Source organism: Camelus bactrianus, chromosome 2, assembly GCF_048773025.1.
Source record: "Camelus bactrianus isolate YW-2024 breed Bactrian camel chromosome 2, ASM4877302v1, whole genome shotgun sequence".
Lineage (NCBI taxonomy): Eukaryota > Metazoa > Chordata > Mammalia > Artiodactyla > Camelidae > Camelus > Camelus bactrianus.
The window spans coordinates 68902057-68920580 of NC_133540.1; positions in this window are offsets into that span (position 1 = coordinate 68902057).

Here is an 18524-nt window from a genome sequence, read left to right on the forward strand (position 1 = left end):
TTACCTCCTATTCCTCCACAGCAACTCCATTTTCAAGAACCTTTCAAACCCACATCTGTTAATATCCCATTCTTTTGAATAGATTAACCATTTTATCCTTTGTATTGTCATTTTGATAAGAGAAACGTTAATATTTTTCATGTTTTCTAGTTCTTTGCCTTATCACATTATAGTATGATATGACATGTTAGTTAAAATTACTCTTAATTTTGCAAAGCAGAATCATCCTTTTCTCTTTTCTCACGACTCTTATTCATAATGCTATCATTCAGCCTTCAACAGATTATATATAAAAGATTCACTCATTTAACAAATATTCTTTATATGCCTTCCATCAACTACTAGGCTGTTTTCAGTACAGGGGATTTAAAAAAAAAACAAAATGTAAACAAGATAAAGTATTCCTATGGAGTTTATGTTCCCACATGGAAGAGAGACAATATCTAAGCTAGCTAATACTTATATAGTACAATTTTAGTGATAATGCTGTGAATAAAAGCCTGGTAGGGGGCTATAGAATAACATAGAGGAGAGAGAACTGTTTAAGTAAGGTGGTCATAGGAAGTTGTATATGAATCACTGTTAAAGCAGAAGAAATAAAGTATAAACACAGAAGATACTGCCAACAGAGATAGTAAGGTCTTTGGGTTTTATTTTAAGTATGATAGCCATTGGAGGACTTTCAGCAGGATAGTGGTATTTTTATGTTCTTCAAGGTCACTCAGGATCACTATGAAAAATTTACTGTGTCAGGTAAGAATAGAGGCAAAGATATCTGGTAGGAGTCAACTGCTTTTATCCAGAGAATCACCGATGCAGGTGCCTGAAACTAGAATAACAGCCATGGAGTTCATGAGAAGATGTCAGATTCAGGATATAGTTTAAGGGAGGTTCCAGTGGGCTTGCTGATGGATCAATCATGAAATATAAAAAGAGGGGGGAGGAGAGAGAAAGAGAGGGAGGGAGGGAAGAAGGAAGGAAAGAAAGAAGTAAGGATAATTACTAGGTATTTGGCCTAATGAAGTGGGGATGCCATTACCTAAGATGAGTAAGACTGGAAAAGGAGCAAGTTTGGGTCTAGGGGGATCGCTTTTTAATCATAAATATTTGAAATTCCATCTAGACATCAAAGCAGAAATTTTGAGTAGACAGTTGAACATATAAGGTGTAAAGGAAAAGGAAAAGAGAGGGTCTGGAAATAGACGTGGGGGTCTAATTATATGGATAATTTAAAGTTACTGTTTCAAAGAGTAAGTATTGAAAGAGAAAAAAGAAGTCAAGGTTCTAGAGGATGCAGTAAAGCAGAAGTAGAAAGAGAGGCCTATGATGGAAAAGGAATATGAGTATCAGGTGGTTTCTTAGGAAACAAGTATTTTAGAGTGGGTGATTTTTTTTTTTTCAAATGCTGTTGAGATGTAGGTGGAGAGTTACTACTTTAGAAAGTTTAAGATTCTTGGTAACTTTGACAAGAGTTTAGAAACAAAAACCTGATTAAAACAGTTGGGAAAGGGAAAGGGAGTTAAGGATCAGAGTACCAGTCTTTTTAACAGGTTTGCTTTCCTTCATTTTCAAACTTCTCTCGTTATTCATAGGCCATCAGCATATTCTCTGTAAGTGTAAAACAGACTGTAAAATCCTGTTGCTTGAGTCCAGATACTTCTATCATCTATACTTACAATTCTCCAATCTTAAAAACATCCTGGGTGTGCCTATTAAAATGTAAATTCTTTCCCTCTGCTATTACTGAGTGTGATTGACTTGGCATGGGACAAGGCTCAGTAACCTCACTTTTAATAAACACCCCAAGTGATTATACTGTAGGTAATTAAAGATCCTCACATAATGGTTGGGCTCTTTTTCTGCCCTTTTTCTCTGTTCTTTCCTCTGACTAGAATTCTGATCCACCCTCATATTTCTGGAAAACTCTTACTGATTCTTTAAAACTTTGGGGTCACTCCCTCTTTTAAGCCACCCTCATACTGTCAATCAGAGAGCTCAGTAAATATTGGATAAATAAATGGAATATCTGCAAATAACTTTCCTTTGCTTTTTTGTTAAAGCCCCAGATGATTTATAAATTTTTGCCTGTCTCAAGAGTTCACATAATTCAGTAAACTGAATCCCATTTACATGTATCATGTTAGTAAATATCCCCAAATTAGTGTGATTAACATTTGTCACATAGCCAAGACAGACTCACCATTTTTTAAAAGGCTGTTTATAAATAATTCTAAACATCTCTCTGTATTTCTGAAGGAAATGTCACGTGAATTTGCCCTGGAGTACATTAACAATCACAGCATCTGATCAGATTGGTTTCATGGGATCTAGGACAACATCTTTGGTACAGGCTTATTTTAAAAATGGAGTTTCCCTCTATTCTCATTTAAGAACCTAGAGGAAGTCCTCCACCTTGAAGTTGGCTTCCTTAGGGTGTTTAAAGAAGAGGAAATTACCTGACATGCTTATTTTTACTCTTGTGTAAATAAGTTTTTGTTTTTCTTCCTCAGTCTCTTTTTGTTGTTATTCTTTCAGATCAAAACTTCAAAGAAAAGGACTGCTGGATCAGCCATTCATTTACTAGAGCTGAATTTTTGTTGCTACCAGCTTTTCTTCTCTGATATTCCTTTGCTTTCTATTCTATTTGCATCTATTACACTTTTAGTTCATGCAGGTGAACAAAAGTATAGTGTAGTCTTTGCTTAAAAAATTATATTCCATCATATCCCAAAATCTTAGAAAATTTAAAATGCTTTTCCAAGTCTGAAAATGCCTTCAGATAGAAGCCTCCAGCACATAACTCGATAATTATGTCATTATTGTGTTCTAAAAAATTGTGTTCTAAAAACTTTTCAGAAGCTAGGCTTCAGAACAAACAGGAGTCAATTTCACCAGGGATATCTCAGACTGAATATCAACGTAATGCACAGTTCCATGTATCTACCCCCCGACTTAAACAAATACTCATTAAAAAATAACAAAGTTAAGACAGGTTGGCTAGGAGGCAGTACAGTATAGTGACCAAGATCTTGGGATTTGGTAATAGATAGACCTGATCTTATTTTTGCCACTTCTAGCTATAGACTTTTTATTAAGTTAATAATAGGATCTTTTTTCTTCAACAAAACGGGAATATAACAATATGGCCTATTTTGTATGTTTATGTTGAGATTATATAAGATCATTTGCATTATTCAGCACAGTCCTTAACTCATAACAACTTAACAAACATTAATAATTATTGTTATTATTATTAGAAGGTATTTGCTGAAATTATGTGTGACCTTGTAGGACTGCTGCTGCCATCAGGACCACTTTAAAGCCAGTAGCTGCTGACACAGCCCTCAAGAATGTCCATCAGGTACAGGACAAAAACCACATGATCATCTCAATAGATGCAGAAAAAGCATTTGATAAAATTCAACACCCATTTATGATAAAAACTCTCACCAAAGTGGGTACAGAGGGAACATATCTCAACATAATAAAAGCTATATATGACAAACCTACAGCCAGCATAGTACTCAACGGTGAAAAACTCAAAAGCTTCCCACTAAAATCTGGGACAAGACAAGGCTGCCCACTATCACCACTCCTATTCAACATAGTCTTGGAAGTCCTAGCCACAGCAATCAGGCAAGAGAGAGAAATAAAAGGGATCCAAATTGGAAAAGAAGAGGTAAAAGTGTCACTATATGCTGATGACATGTTACAATATATATAGAACCCTAAAAGGTCCACACAAAACTACTAGAGCTGATCAAAGAATTCAGCAAGGTAGCAGGTTACAAGATTAATGTTCACAAATCAGTTGCATTTCTTTACACTAATGATGAATCATCAGGAAAAGAAAGTATAGAAACAATCCCCTTTAAAATAGCACCCAAAGTAATAAAATACCTAGGAATAAATCTAACCAAGGAAGTGAAAGAATTATACACAGAGAACTATAAATCATTGATGAAGGAAATTAAAGAAGGCTTTAAAAAATGGAAAGATATCCCATGCTCCTGGATTAGAATAATCAATATTGTTAAAATGGCCACACTGCCCAAGGCAATCTACAGATTTAATGTAATCCCTATCAAATTATCCAGGACATATTTCACAGAACTAGAACAAATCATAATAAAATTTATATGGAACCATCAAAGACCTAGAATTGCCAAAGCATTACTGAAGAAAAAGAAAGAGGCTGGAGGAATAACTCTCCTAGACTTCAGACAATACTACAGAACTACAGTCATCAAGACAGCATGGTATTGGTACAAAAACAGACATACAGACCAATGGAACAGAATAGAGAGCCCAGAAATGAACCCAGGAACTTTTGGTCAACTCATCTTCGACAAAGGAGGCAAGAATATACAATGAAAGAAAGACAGTTTCTTCAGCAAATGGTGTTGGGAAAACTGGACAGCAGCATGTAAAGCAATGAAGCTAGAACACTCCCTTACACCATAAACAAAAATAAACTCAAAATGGATCAAAGACTTAAACATAAGACAAGATATGATAAACCTCCCAGAAGAAAATGTAAGCAAAACATTATCTGACATGCATCTAAAGAATGTTCTCCTAGGACAGTCTACCCAAGCAATAGAAATAAAAGCAAGAATAAACAAATGGGACTTAATGAAACTTATAAGCTTCTGCACAGCAAAGGAAACAAGTAAAACAAAAAGACAACCTACGGAATGGGAGAAAATGTTTGCAAATGAAACCGATAAAGCCTTGATCTCCAGAATATATAAGCAGCTCATAAGACTTAATAAGAAAAAAACAAACAACCCAATCCAAAAATGGGCAGAAGACCTAAACAAGCAGTTCTCCAAGGAAGACATACAAATGATCAATAGGCACATGAAAAAATGCTCAATATCACTAATTATCAGAGAAATGCAAATCAAAACTACAATGAGGTATCATCTCACACAAGTCAGAATGGCCATCATTCAAAAATCCACAAATGACAAATGCTGGAGAGGCTGTGGAGAAAGGGGAACCCTCCTACACTGCTGGTGGGAATGCAGTTTGGTGCAGCCACTGTGGAGAACAGTATGGAGATTCCTCAAAAGACTAGGAATAGACTTACCATATGACCCAGGAATCCCACTCTTGGGCACATACCCAGAAGGAACCCTACTTCAAAATGACACCTGCACCCCAATGTTCATAGCAGCACTATTTTCAATAGCCAAGACATGGAAACAGCCTAAATATCCATCAACAAATGACTGGATAAAGAAGAGGTGGTATATTTATACAATGGAATACTATTCAGCCCTAAAAACCGACAACATAATGCCATTTGCAGCAACATGGATGTTACTGGAGAATGTCATTCTAAGTGAAGTAAGCCAGAAAGAGAAAGAAAAATACCACATGAGATCGCTCATATGTGGAATCTAAACACAAAACAAAACAAAACATAAATACAAAACAGAAACAGACTCACTGACATAGAATACAAACTTGTGGTTGCCAAGGGGGCGGGGGGTGGGAAGGGACAGACTAGGATTTCAAAATGTAGAATAGATAAACAAGATTATACTGTATATATAGCACAGGGAAATATATACAAGATCTTATGGTAGCTCACAGCAGAAAAAAAAGTAAGACAATGAATATATATATGTTCATGTATAACTGAAAAATTGTGCTCTACACTGGAATTTGACACAACATTGTAAAACGACTATAACTCAATAAAAAAAAGTTAAGAAAAAAAAGAATGTCCATCAGGTAGGCACTAGACCTCAAGATATGAGTTAAAAAGGACTGAGAAAAAGCTGTAATACCTTTATTCCATCTTCACAGAGGCAGTAGATCACAAAGTATCCAGTACTATTGTTCTTCAAATTATGATTCAAAGGGTAATGTTCTATATTGCCTGTCTATAGTATATATATGAAATGCATCATTGAATCCTTGAGCTACTGCTGTGAACTCTACTTGACAATCTCTGATTATGTCTCTTTGAGTCACAAACAAGCCCAGGAGGTAGGTTTTCAGGGTATGATTATCCTCATATGTCCCTTATGGCATCTTCATCTTGAGATATATCTGAGGAGATAGTTTATTCTCAGAACTAATACAATCAAATTTACACAGAACTCCAGGACATGAGTTAGCTCCCAAGTTTATAAATTCATGCCAAACAGTTATTGCTATTACTATTAATAATACGTAATAGTAATTATTTTTAAAGCCCAAAGTTTTGTTCTCCTTTATAGAGTCTGTGGTTCTGATGGTGGGAATGATCATAAAATAGGTATGGGTCTTAGCAACTATTAACAAATAATTTTTAGTCCAGAATATACATGGTTCCACATCATTCATACAGACTCTGCATATTTTATCAATAATGGCAAAATAAAGACACAACAATGAGAGGCCACCAAAATTTGTGAAGGACTAGACATGTAAGTATTAACATGACCTCAGAGGTAGATGTATAAGATGATATTAATACAACACACAATTAGAAAGTAACTGAGGAAATGTAGGGAAATATAAAATAAACCATTAACTTCTACATCTTATGATCTCTATCTTTACTTCAAATGGTAGATTTTCACGAATTACCAATTATTGAGCCACAACTATGAACCAGGCACTGCTGGCACTTTGCTTTGCAATCTCTAATTCTCAAATATCCAGGGATCCTCATTATAGATAAATTATGTATTTAGTATATGAATTCACAGGAATTCAAGGCTCTTCACCAAGATCTAATAGCTTAATGGGCAGAGCCTGACAGTGAACCCATCTTTGCATAGATCTAAAAATCCATGTTAAAAGCTTCTACAGTCTACATATAATTGTAAGAATTAATTTACTTATGATAGGTGATTTGCATTGCTGGGTTGGACTATACTCAACTCACAAAAAGCAGAATTTTGATCTGTATACTAAATGTTTTAGGGAAAGCCATTTGATCAGTTTCAACTTTGGGTTTTTTCCCCTCTTGTCCAAGAGGTTAGACTTAACTGAAGTTCCCTTTAGTTTGAAATTGATGTCATCATTGATGGGTGACCTCTTCAAATGAGATGACTGATATAAGAAAAGCAGCAAGGGGATATCTGTTGTGTTATTTCATATAACGTATTTAGTTTTGTGATCATGTTACACTTATTTCAGTTAATCTGCCATTAATTATGTTAGCCCACATACATGGTGAATAAAAACATCTGCATGAAACATTTATTTTCAATTATTAAGGAGTAGTATAGTCTTTTCTAAATTTCAAATTTTAAATAAAATAATATTCTTTAAATGTTTCCTTCAACCCTCCCTGTGCTCATAAATTTCATCCTTACAAATACTTTGTGTAAATTTAGCCTACATCTTTCTACTCCAATGTAAATCATGTTTGCTTACACATTTAGTTTAAAAGCCTGGAATATTTGAAGGCTAGATGTGCACTGTATTTCCTTTCAAAGACCCTGACTTAAAAACGTAAGTTTTATTCAAAATTGACAGTGAATTTGGATATCCCTTTGGCTATTCACATAATAAAGACTAGATTTTATATATTTTTATAAGAGACTATCACTGATAAAGAAACTTTATGGATTAAAACAACATTAATACACATCTCTACCACAACTAAGATAAAATCACTTATGAAGGACAAGAATTCTATTCCAGGTGTTTTTAGTGTAATTTTAAGTCATTTGAAAAAGGAACAGAAGAAAAATACTATATTCATTCATTTACATGTCAAGATTCAGTTAAGAAAATAAAGTATCATAATGCAAAAAAAGCCATATATATACCCACAAGTGTAAAATTAATATTCAATAGTATCATGCCACCCAAGAATGAAATTAATTTTAAAATCTCTTCAAAATACATATTCAACAGTCAAAATAACCAAGACTGCCATAAGTTAGCTTTTATAGTCATTTAAAAGGTATACTCATAGGATGGAAAAAATTATGAGAAATTTCAATAGAAAGTAATATGGTTTTTGTAAATGGTAAAAACATATAAATAAGTATTAAAGTAAATAACAAAAACTAAAATATCTGGTACAATAATCAGCTACTCAGATTAATTATTTCACTCTCCTCCACTTAATTTTGTATTGCTGAGAGATACAATCATGCCTGAACAACATTATAAAATACACAATTGTGATGGTAATTAGAAAATTCTTGTTTACAATATATATGCATTTTCTTTTTTCTTCACATGACTTAAAATAAATAGCATAACTTAACATATTCATATAATTTTCATACTGTTGAGAATGTTACCAAGTATAAATGCCATAAAAACAGTATGTGCTAACAGTATTATATATAAAATATTAATATACGTTCATGGTAGTTTCAGGCTGTAATGTTTTTTTGTGCAGTTATTTCAATGGTGAAAAATCTGTTTCTATCAGCTGATGATGGTTACAAATGGTAGCCTTTTCCATTTAAATACACTCTGTGAACTACCAATTTTGAAATTGTAGAAAGAATCTCAAGTGTCAGGCTCAATGCAATGAAGAATAGTTTTCTCCTATCAAACAGCTTAATGCCACAGACCTAGCACGAGTCATACATATCCAGACCTTGAACTCACTGGTGCATTCAGAAGAAGCCAAAGATCAATGTTTGATAGAGCAGGTCAGTTACGGCCGTTTTAACTGGAGGATGATGGTTTGCGATCATTTTGGTGCCTTAGGGCATTGTGAACTTCTTGCCATTTCCACAAAAGAGATCAATCTTGTTTTTCTGAACTGTTCTGATAATCAGGAGTAGAAGACTAGATTTTTTAAGCAAATTAGAAATTATTGTTCAGTATGATGTCATGCCTTACATCTGTATGTTACTTTAAAATTAGTTCTTTTCAAAACACACATTAGGCCATAAACCCCAGGAGCAATCACAGCAACTTGTTTTGTGTTTCCAAAGTAATTAAAAACAATACTGAAGCCACAAGGCTAATAATAATAGCTAGTTTTTATTGAGTATGTACTATGTACCAGTAACTATTCTAGCAACCTTAACATTAATTAATTGGTTTAATTTTCAGAACACTTTTTGAGGTAGATATGACTAATATCCTTGTCCTACAGATGAAAAAATTGAGCACAGATTGGTTAAGTAATTTGCTTGACTAATAAAAGGTAGAGTCTTCTGACTTTAGAGGCCACATTCCTCATGAAAGCTATGCATTAGATATGTGATCATAAGCAAATTACTTAACATTGCTGACCCTGCCTTTCTTTCTTGTAAAAATGTGGATAATAACATCACATTAGGTTATTTTGAGGACCTTTTTTTTTTTCTTAATAATACAGACATTTGTATTTGGGAATTCTTCTTGCAGTGAACAGGAGCACACATCAGGAAGTTGTGGCCATTCAAATACAACCATAAACCAGTCTATGCATTTCAATCAGATAGAAATAAAGTAGAACTTTTACTGCCCAGGTAATAAAAAAAAAAAGAGCTGAAAAGCCAAAGGAGATGGTGGAGCAAACCAACGATTAACAAGGGGAGAGAGCAGCTTCCACTGCTGGGCTGGCAGGACTTAGGAGGCTGGCTGTCCTACCTGAGCTCAGGCTGCAGGAAAGGCAGATCGGAGCTAGAGCCACAGAGGAGAAGCAGCTGCTGCTGAAGACGTCATTCAATGCAGAAAGAGAGGAAAAGTTGTAACGTTTTCCCTTCTTTTCGGCCTCCTCCTCTCTTGGCAAGTCAGGTGACACAGGAGCCTGGAAAATGCAAACCTCAGAGGTCAGCTCTCCTCCACTGAGATCAGAGCAAAGCAGCCAAAGAGTGAAGAAAGGTCAGAGTGCAATAAGTTCGGGATACAATCATAATAAAACTGTAAACCCTAACAGTTCTCATGTTTTAAGTCTAATTCTTCTGTATTTTATTTCATTTTTGCCTGAGGACACTTTCTAGACTCTCTTCCATCTCTCATCTTCTTAACTGGCACACTGCACTGTAAAGAGTTACATGAATTCCACCTTTAAAAAGTAGGAAGGTTATTATATATTGTAATCATATTTTAAGGATTATTGTGATCGATATATAATGTGATAATCTTAACTTTACTTCCAAACAATCTCTATATTTAGTAATAAGGGTTTTGATGTTTTGTGTATCCTGCTTTTCCCAATGATTTCCCACAGAAAAGTAAAAATTTGCCCCATGGTCTAAAAAGTATGAAGGGAATCAGGACATAAGAGGAAATAAACACATTCACCTCTAATACTCAGTGAAGGTTTTACAACCAAAGTTTTATTTATAAGGAAAAGAAAGAATACAATGAACTAGATCTATAATAATAGCTACTGTAGTAAATAAAAGTGGCTGTGCATTACATTATCATTGGTGAACATTAAGGGCAGGATCTCAAATTCTACTTGAATTCTACAGAGGGCCAAAGTACAAATTTCTAACCTCCTGGCTTGAGATTCTTATGGATGCATTTCAACAACCCTTTTAAGAGTTTTATAAATAAATAAAATCTCTACAGATTCTATGTTAACATTTTAGTATTTATATATTAGCTATTTTCCCCTTACACAGGAAAAGCCTGGATTTCCTAGGAAATAGACTTTGAGTCACAGATTTGAATACAGAAAGTTTATTGAGGAGTGCTCAAGGGAACACTACTTGTAAGGCACTGAAGTAAGTCAGACTGAGTAGAGAGAGGAGCTGGACAGCTATTAGATTACAACAAAAAATTCAGCTGAATCTGAAAGCCGCTTTGCAGCTGAGATATCCAACACTGAGGCAAGGGAGCTGAGCCTTTAAAACTCAGCATTGATTAGTCATTAGATGAAGATTATCCCTAAGAAGCGGAGTGACCTTTGGCAATAAAGCTACCTTTAAATGAAGCCAGTTTCCAAGAAGGACACAATAGAAAGGTGTCAGCCACCAACACTCCCAGTGGCTGAAGGAATGAGAACTTTAGTCCTCAAAATGGCGAGAGGGTGATTTGGGCATCCATTGTAATACGAGAGGGTGATTTGGGCATCCATTGTAATAACGGTATTCAATATTCAACAGGTACTTCATACCAGTGGAAGATGAGACACTAAATACACTGTTACGAAAAGTGATTTATGTTTTATATTAGATTTTTGGCTACCATTTTCTCAATCCTTGGTACAACAGAATGTGGCAGACAGCCTTCTAAGACTGCACTCAATAACCCCTGCCTCCTGGTATTTATGCTGTTGTGTAACCCCATTCGTCCATGTGTGGGTTGGATCCAGGGACTTGCTTCTAACAAATGGAATGTGGTAAAAAATAATGGGGTGCCGTTTTCAAGACTTGATTACTATGGCTGTGACTTCTCAATAACCCTCTGTCTCTGTCTTGCTCACTCTGATGAAGCCAGATGCCCTACTGTAAGCTGCTCCGTGGAGAAGCTCACTGAGTGATGAACTGAGAGGGTGACCTCTATCAGTAGGGAGACTAAGGTCTTCAGTACAATAGCCCAAAAGAAGCCAAATCCCACCAAGAAGCACTAGTGAGCTTGGAAGCATATTATACACTAGTTAAAATTTGAGATAATTGTAAACTTGATCAACAACTTGATTGCAGCCTTATGAGAGGCCCTGAGTGTGAGGACCTAGTTACACCATGCCTGAATTTCTGAAAAAGGAACTGTGAGAAAATATATATCATTTTAAGCCAGTGAGTTTTGGGGTAATTTTTTACGCAGAATAAATAACTAGGCAAAAATTATTCTCTTATAAACTTTTCTTTCAGTGCCTGGCATGGTATCATATCAAAGGCTTGTTAAATTGAATTTCACTCTTATCTCAAATTTTACTTATTTTATGCGAAGTTATAATGGGAGGACAGAATTTATGGAATTCCTTTCCAGGAATAATTTCTTAGGGAAAACTCCAAACTGAATATTTATGGTGGAAGGGTATCTTCCCAAGATATCACGCTAATGGTAAAATATTGTCAAAACATTGCCCTGCATGATAGAGAAAAAGAGAAACTTGAAATTCTGGGGAAACCCCACAAGGAAAAATAGCTGAGACTTTTTAAATTTATTTTTTCTACTTTTTATTGCGGTATAGTCAGTTTACAATGTTGTATCAATTTCTGGTGTACAGCACAATTCTTCAGTCATACATGAATATACATATATTCATTTTCATATTCTTCTTCACCATGAACTACTGCAAGACATTAAATATATTTCCCTATGCCATATAGTATAAACTTGTTTATCTATTTTATATATACCAGTCAGTATCTGCATCTCTCGTACTCCCAGTTTATCCCTTTCCACCCCACAATAGTTGAGACTTAAAGAATTTGTGCTGTTTAGGGAAGAGAAATCCCTTGGCATTGCCAAGAACAAATAATGTTAATTGGAAATATTTTAGTGGAATTCCATGTACTGCCTTATGTTGTGTCTCTAGCAACCTCACATTTTTTGTTAAGACTACAAAAAAATAATGAAATACTTGGTAAAACAATACATTTTGAAAGGTAATGAAAGGGCATGGTCCTGTGTCAGACTGTGGAGAATCTGAAGTCCTCATCCAAAGTGAAAGATGAGGGGCCGAGTCCCACATATATTTATTATTTAGTGCCACACGGCCACCGGTAATGCAGTACCATATCAGTTAACACAAAAACCTTGTGAAAGTCTTTGTCTGAGATGTTATGAGTTTGCTGGGTGTAGGTGTATAAGTTGAAGATTCCCCCAATGAGATAATAAAGTTGTAATATAAACTATTATTAAGTGTTATCATGACCCTAATGGTAATATAGTGCCTGAGTCAGTATTTCCAAAGAATTTTTATCTATGCCCAGATAGATGCCACAAGTTTTGAATATCCAGAAGCTGAAAAGATCCTCCAGAATGGGTAAGAAAATTATAATATTAAAAATCTGTAACAACTTCAACTAATATAGCAGGGAATGCATTCAGTTGTAAAGAGAGATATTTTCTGAAAGTTGTATAGCTTCATTTCATTTCATATGGAATGTAAGTATAATATTTAGTTCAACTAAATATCTAATCTCAACATAATTCATCATCTAAATACTGAGAAGGAAAAAAAAAAAAAAAAACCAGAAGGCTAACCCTTATGACTACTGGTTCAGCGTACTTGTTTCCCAGGAGATTGTTTTTAAAGAAATTTAAGTATGACCCACAATTTTACCCTTGGTTACCCTTTCTAATTGCATTGCCCAAGACTATCTCAGAACCCTCCAAGGAGAACTGATGTAGGAGAAAAGAATGCTGAGATTTTGAATATAAACAATTATTGATATAATATCCAACACAACAAGCAATAATACCTGAGATAGGACACAATCTAAACAGAACATAACAGAGGAGCCAGTTCTTCAGGAAAGAAGATGTTTTGATTTTCAAAATTCTGATAACAAACACTGTACTTTCAATAGAACCTCAATCTAAGAGGACAAGTTTTTGATTTTATTCAATAACTATCTCACTAAGAACCTCATTTACACATTGCTACAGTAAGGGATACAGATCTGAGTAAGACAGATTCACCACCTAAGCCACAGTCACAGAACCATATAGGGATTTCCGAATGTCAAAAACTAAAACATTTCCAAAATAAGGCTCATTATTAAAGTACAACAAGAATAAATTATTTGACTAATAATTGCTAGTAGTAATGAGAATAGTTTACCCAAACCAAAAGCATGACTAAGGGGCAATGAGGGTATTTTAAAATGAAATAATGCAAACGTCGTAGGTATAACAAGCAAAATGATCAACTAGGATGCTCTTATAATTACAGTTTCTCTTGACTGGGATGAAGGTAATGATGTTTTTAAAAATTATTTTAAGGCAGTAGAAATAAAGCGGGTCTAGAAACAGCAACGGAAAACTGAGTAAAAGAATATTTACATTGAGAATCTTGAAACATCTCTATACACTAAAGTGTCAGTCTGTGGGACACTTTTTCAAAGGAAATTGTCAAAGTCCTTGTGGCTGAGTGATTAAACATGAAATAGGTAAAGGACTGGAAAACACACTACAAAGAACAACTTCTCTCCAGAAAAGAAATATATTGGATGACTTAATGATCATCTCTGATGTTGCAGATGCTACGATTTTAGAATGGCCCAATAAGGAAACACAAAAAAACACTGGTGAATCCAGGGATGTATGAAGGTGTGTACCAGTGTGAATGTATAAGTATATACATCTATGTGGCAAATAGGTATTAATATGCATATATACACACATATATTATAATTACATCTTTCTTAACTCACTTTCTAAATTGAAAATGAACAACCCAGGGAAGAAAGTTTTTTTGAGAGATTAGCATTTTCAGAGAAACATTTCATGAATGTAGGGTGTTCTTTGTTCCTGCTGAATTTAAAGGGAAATTTAATCCCCTTTCTTTATTTCCCTGAACATCATTAAGTTCCAGCATAGGTAATTTGTCATCAACTTAGAGTTTTGTCTTCCATTTGTTTCTCTTTAAACAATTATAAAAAGAAGCTAATGGTACTTTCTGTAGTTTCTCTTTAAAAAGTCTTAAAAACAGTATAAAGAGTTCATTCTGAAGTGAAGAAAGGGATGCCTACAGGCAAGGAATCAGATAAAACCCCACTGCAGGTCTACGTCTACAGAGAAGCCCGTGGAGAAGCTAATGGGACCATTTCTCTGTTCAGTGCTAAGCAGAACCTTAGCTTATCTTTAGGGCTTAGGCTGAATTGTTCCTTTTCTCCTTCACATACTTCAAGCTGAAAGTTAAGTTTCCTTTGGTGGGAGCACAGTGCAAGAGGTGAAACATTAACAGAGATACAATGTCACTTGGCTCCCCAAATCTGTCAGTGATTAGTGTCAGCTGAGTATTCTTTCACCTTGGACCTAACAGTGAATTCTAAATGTATAAATTAAAAGGGATCAACCAAAGGTCATCCTTATTTAATCTTATCTCTCTTTAACAACTATTAGAGAACAATTGTTAATACATAAGAACAGTTGTCTGTCAGTTCCAAAGAGAAAAAGAGAAACAGTGTAAGAGAAATTCTATATTATTTATATCATTGTATCTGCTGTACTAAATTGTAATCAAATTGAATCTATATACATATACGACATATATGTGTGTGTATGTGTGTATATATATATACACAATAATCTTATCATTTAAATTGTATGTGAGACCAGAGATGGAAAATAATATATTATTCTTGTGTCAAAATTTAACATGTTATATCACTAATGTTCAAATTTATTTAAAATATTTCCTTTTTTTCCTAAGAGTAAAATTAACCCAAATCAAAAAATCAGTGAATATCAGAATTTTGCTCTTGTTGGTTTTCTCCAATGTGAATTTTACAAAAAAAAAATAACAAATGAAATGCAGTAAGTTGAGAATGTGACTTATTCTTAGATAGCTAAAATATAAACTTTAATAGCTTTGGAGTTATGTGGACAAGTGCTTTCAGTCGTAAAACAGTTTTTAAGTAGCTGGAGCTGTGTCTTTTAGTTCTTGACATCATTATTAAATTCAAACAATATAGCATTCTCCACTAATTCTTTGAAAATAATTAAGACTGGGTCTAATTTAAGATCATCTCTGTCCTAATTTGTTGATACTCTGAACAATTCTTATTATTCTTTGAGATTAGTGTTTCCCTTTGCTTATGTATAATGAATCACCTAGGATTACATAATAGTCAGGAACATTTTCTTTCATTTTTCTTTTCTTAATGCTTAGAAAGAAGTTCATAAAAGGGTTGCTGTCACCTCATATGTCCATAAGTGACAATCGAGGAATGAGGTGATTTTTCTAAACACCGACAGGACTTTACTTCCATTCCAGTTTTCGGTGTGGTGTTACAACGTCACCTCACCTCCAGAAGAGTAACCAGGGATTTGCTTTGTAGAGTTTACTGCTCCAATGTACCAAAATGGCTAGAGAGGAACTGAGTTGGAAACAGAACCCGATATTGCCATTTTCTTCCTAAATCCCCAAAAGTAGGAGAATGGTAATGATAGGGAGGCAGGAGAGAGGTGCAGTGCAGCAAAAGAATCAGTGGAAGGCTCAGTTCTGCTCTCATCTCTTTGATGCCCTATTTCTGTAAAACTAAAGTTCTGTGTATTCTGAATTCCACTGCACATATAGAAAAAAAATTTTGTCTAGGATGGGTTCAAAAAATGGTAATAACTGATTTTCTTACTGGCCACTGTATTCCATGTAGCATAGACAGATGCTCAACAATTCCTTAATGAAAGAATACATGATCTCACAAATAAAATATATTCCACTTAAAGCTTTGTGGACTCCTAGAGAGTATTTTCTCTGAAAATATGGGTAGTTCCTGTCTTCTTTATTGAAAAACAACACCTAATATTATGATCCTCGCACACGGTAGTGAAATGAAAGAAAAATGATCAGATGAAAGAATACTAATATGATGCAAAAAGAAAAGTATTTCCACACAGCAGCATTTTTTTCCCTCAAGTTAAATGTGAGCAGTTTCAAGGTGGAGTGGTATTAAAATAAACAACATATAAAAGGGCAAATGTGTTATTTTAAGATATGTATATCACATTTGGGGAGGGGGGAACCTAAAAAGAAAACTGTATGTTTCTTGTTTTTCCAACTCAAATTTTTATCAAAAATTATATCAAAGTTAAAATACAATCTCACTGTCTACTGTGACCATCAGAACATGAGGTAAACAAAGGCATTAATTTACCATAATTTATCTTATGGATTTAATCTTATAGATGAGGTATTATTAAATCTAATATATAGATTTTTAAAAACAAAATATAGAAAGCTATTGCTCCAGAAAAAAAATTACTATAATAATACAATAATAACACTTGTAAATATAAATAATTTACTTTTAAACTGGTATCTCTCACGAAAAGGTGAAGGGAGACCAAGCTACATGGAAGACTCTGGGTAACTCAGAACACTCTAAGGGGGGAACAAGTCACCCAGGAAAGGATTTTAAAGCAAAGAGTAGTCTCAAAAATTGGGCCCTGGCAATTCTATTCCATTGGCAGCCTTTGCTGAGATGCAAATTTGGTCTAACAGGAGGCAGTAAGACTGACTACTGGGACCAGTGGTAAAAAAAAGAAGTGTGCTTGGACTCAGTCTGGCCTCCAGAAACAGTTTCACAAAAATGCAGCTGGAGAGCAGGCACCATGTGGATTTCAGGGGTCATAGGACAAAAACTTAGAAGGCCTTGGTGTAATCTATGATTCCCCAAAAACTAAACAGAGAGACTGGTCTTCTACAAAGTTATTTAGGGACTTACACTTGGTAATGTAGATGAATCACTAAGAGGTCAATTTTACTTTCAAACATTTCAGCCTGAACTAAGAACTGCTTTCTAGATACTACTAATTAGTGGAATAGAAGATTTTAAAAATTATATTAAAGTGTATTTATATAATTTATACATTATATTCATGTTATATATGTATTATATACATATATAATACATCTATATATTAATAATAATAGTAATAATTTACCACATGATTGAACAGTAACCATGTGTCAGGTTCATGATGACCACTATGCATTATCTCATTTATTCCTTACAGCAACTTTGTGAGGAGTTAGTGTCACTCCGATTTTATACATAAGGAAATTGAAGTATAGAGAGTCTAAGGAACTTGTGAATTTCCCAAAGTCATTCATCTAATTCATAGTACAGCTGGCCTTCCAATCTGGGCCCACCTGACAATATGGGCCACACTAATACTTAGGCTTTATTTCAGGCTGGGCTTCAGAGCTATTTGGAGAAAGGTGGGGCTGTCTATAGGCAGCAGAATATTCCTTGTACACAATAGGGCAAGGATGGGGTAGGAAACAAGGAGAAGTAGATAGCCAGACACACTGTGAACTTTGAGATTTGTTCAGATTTGATTAATACTGTTTTTCTACAAAGATTATATTACTGATAATTAGTCATCATTTATTCTTAATTATCTTTTTACTGTTTTGCTACTAAAACTGTAAGTTGAACTCCTTTAGATCCCTACAGCTTTATTACAAGCCAATGAATGCATACAAACCAAGAATACAGATAATCCAAAAAAAGATGAGCCTGAAAATACACTCTTAAAAACCTATAAAACAAAACTGAAGAGAAATTTATTTATAGGGCTGATTCAACATGTCGGATTTATCCACCTCCATACATTTTCATTTGAACCATCTGTCATTCTATTTCTAGAATACTTAATTGCATTTTTTATTTGTAAAAACTAGGGAGAAAATATTCAAGTATGAAGCATGGAATTGTAATAATTATTTTAGTGTATGCTTAATTTATTTATGTTATAGTAATGCATCTCTAAATATTGTAGGTACTTTTAATCTTAAAGCATTAGTTAGTGACTATTTTCTGTACTTGTATAATGCCAAACATCTGGATAAAAACTTAAAATTTCAGTCAATCTTTCGGAATTCTCTTTTAGTTGATGCCACAAATACTGATTTTTGATCTTTTCCAAGTGTGGGAGATGGCCAGATGTACATCAGCATTGATAGTCCTCTTTTCCTGGGCACGTAG